Raw genomic sequence first — 2,574 nt, 5'->3', positions numbered from 1 at the left:
ACAAAGTCAGGATTCGAGGGATTTCTTCCCCAAATCTGAGACAACCAATCTAGTAGATCATTCTAGTATAGGCAGCCCCTATCCTACCACCGTGCTATCAATCTTTGCAATGATGCTTTTCTTTTTCTTATTCTTTGTCCTTGACGATGACGGATCTCCTGACGAAATCTTCATCACAGACTCTGAATGGAGGCTTGCTTTGATGCAGACTGTATCTTGTTCAATATTTTCTTGGGCTATCTACTCCAAAATTCATTCCATTCTTCTTTGATATTCGTAGAAGCTTGTTTCGATGAAACCTATATCTGATTGAGGACCCTCTTGAACTCATCCCAAGTTGTACTCCATCCATATATTCCGGCAAACAGATCAATTATTGGCTCGGCCAAAATCATGTTTATGGAACCTTTTTCAGGTTCTTTTAAATATTATTTTGTGATTGTTATATTCTCTTCCTTGAGATTCCTCTCGAGCCAATCCTTAAAGACGAAAGACTTTTCTATATTGTGCCCAAGCAACCGGTGGTATGGGCAATAATTTGGTTCATTCTTCTTATCCACCTCCTCGGGCTTCTGGTAGTTTGAATTCTGGCTTCTTCATCAGACTCCTGAATATTTTAGGTATAGCTTCATCCTTGAAAGAATACACAAATTTCTGTCGCTCCAATAGGGATATTCTTTTACCCCCCGTTCGAGGTGATCCTTCTTGAGGTGGTCGCGGGTTGGATTGATTATTCTGTTTCTGAGAGTATTGTGACGAAGACGACGATGCTCTTCTGCATGTATCTTTATCGACTGCTTTCCTTTGTCAACGGTTGCTACTACTCCTAAATCTTCAGGTTGTTCTGGTCTTTTTCAATTTCTCCTCGGAATCTATATTTTGAACTTCCTCTTGCAGACTGCTGGCTTTACTGAGTAGGTTCTCGAAGGATTTCATGGTGAGTCCCTTAAGCAGGAAAGCTACTAGTCCATGAATGCTTTTGAGTAGAATCTCAATCGTATGATGTTCCTGTAGCTGGGGTTCACATTTCAAGTTAAGGTTTCTCCACCTCAAAATAATTCTGCCAAAGTTTCACTAGGCTTTTGCTTTTCCATCATAAGCTCTCCAATAGACACATAATGTTGTGCCCAGGCAAATAGTCGTTCCAACTCAGAAAATGTTTTGACTGACCGTAGGGCAAGTCAGCATACCAGTTTAAAGCGATTCCTGATAAGCTGTTATAATAGGTTGTTGACAAACTGTTGGCAGAGTAGAGCTTCATTATTTCTCGTGTTGCCATAACTAGCTCGAAAATGTGCTATATACGGAAATGTGCTATATGCTGTCTGGGATTACCAGTCCCATCAAATATCTTGAAATTTAGGGCCACAAAACCCTTGGGGAAAGGAACGGCATCGAACTCCTCCGGGTAAGGTCTACCCTTTAAAATTGATGCACCGACCTTAGATTGGGCTAAGGCGTCTCGCACTTGTTGAACCATTTGCTTGAATTCCTTTTCTGGCATGGCACTTGATGGAAAATCTTTCTTTGGTTGTTCATCTTTATCTGTTGAAGTAGCGTCTCTGGTGGTCATGGCGGTCATAGCTACAGTCATCTCTTCTATTCTTTTCTCCAGTAGATTAACTTGCTCATCCCTTAGGAGGATAACCCTACGCAGCTCATCTATGACATTATATTCGGTGTGAGGTTGAGCCTCGCGCGCAGATGTGGTTGCTCTGGTTTTGATTACATGGACATCCATGAAATCTTCCTCCAAAAAATCATTGTAATCAAAATCTTCATTGTCACTATCGACGGGAACTCCGTGCTCTTGAGCTAACTTGGAAATTTCAATCCTGAGTTTCTCAACTTTCTCTTCAATTATTGATTTCTTGATTGCTTTAAGATCTACAGGACCCTAATGGACATCCTCTGCCTGTTCTTCCATCTCGTTGGCTATTGTCGCAATGATGTCAGATATTTCAGGCATTGGTTTACTTCCTATCCTGTAAGCTCACTGAACTGTATCGGTGCAGTGACCTTGGGTGCCCATACCCTCTTCTTTTTCGACGATGATGTCTCAGGACGGGGCGTCTTAGTAGAAACATCGGTATGTCGATGGAAGGTATGCTCCCCGTGGTGTAGACCGGCTATAGTGCTAGACAATCGCCTTATTTTTACCTTCGGGATTGTAGGAATGACGGGTGAGATCTTCGGACCCAGTCTCGACTTAAGCAGTCGTCGTCCTGCTGTCCTGGTGGCAGTATAATCAGTAGTAATCACTGTGGCATCAACTTTGTTCCCTAAACAGAACCAAACAGGGATGTGAGTAGGTGGCACTCTAGGTGTCTGTTTTGCGGGATTGTCTGGTAGATTTAACGCTCTTCAAAATTTCCTTCTTCATGCGAGGAGAGATTGCATCTCCCACTTGTTTAAGTAATTTGCTAACTAAACATCCTTCTTTGGTAGTGAGCATTCTGAAAACTGCACTAACTCGAGTGATAGGAGTGAACTTCTTTCTCTCCTCACCGTGTCTGTGAAGTGACGATAATGTGGCGGCGATCCTTTGGATACTCTCATATCCATCGATATTTT

This window comes from Phalaenopsis equestris, unplaced genomic scaffold (assembly GCF_001263595.1).
Source record: "Phalaenopsis equestris unplaced genomic scaffold, ASM126359v1 Scaffold235899, whole genome shotgun sequence".
Taxonomy (NCBI): Eukaryota; Viridiplantae; Streptophyta; class Magnoliopsida; order Asparagales; family Orchidaceae; genus Phalaenopsis; species Phalaenopsis equestris.
The sequence above is the reverse complement of the archived record's forward strand: the minus strand, read 5'-3'. Positions refer to the sequence as shown.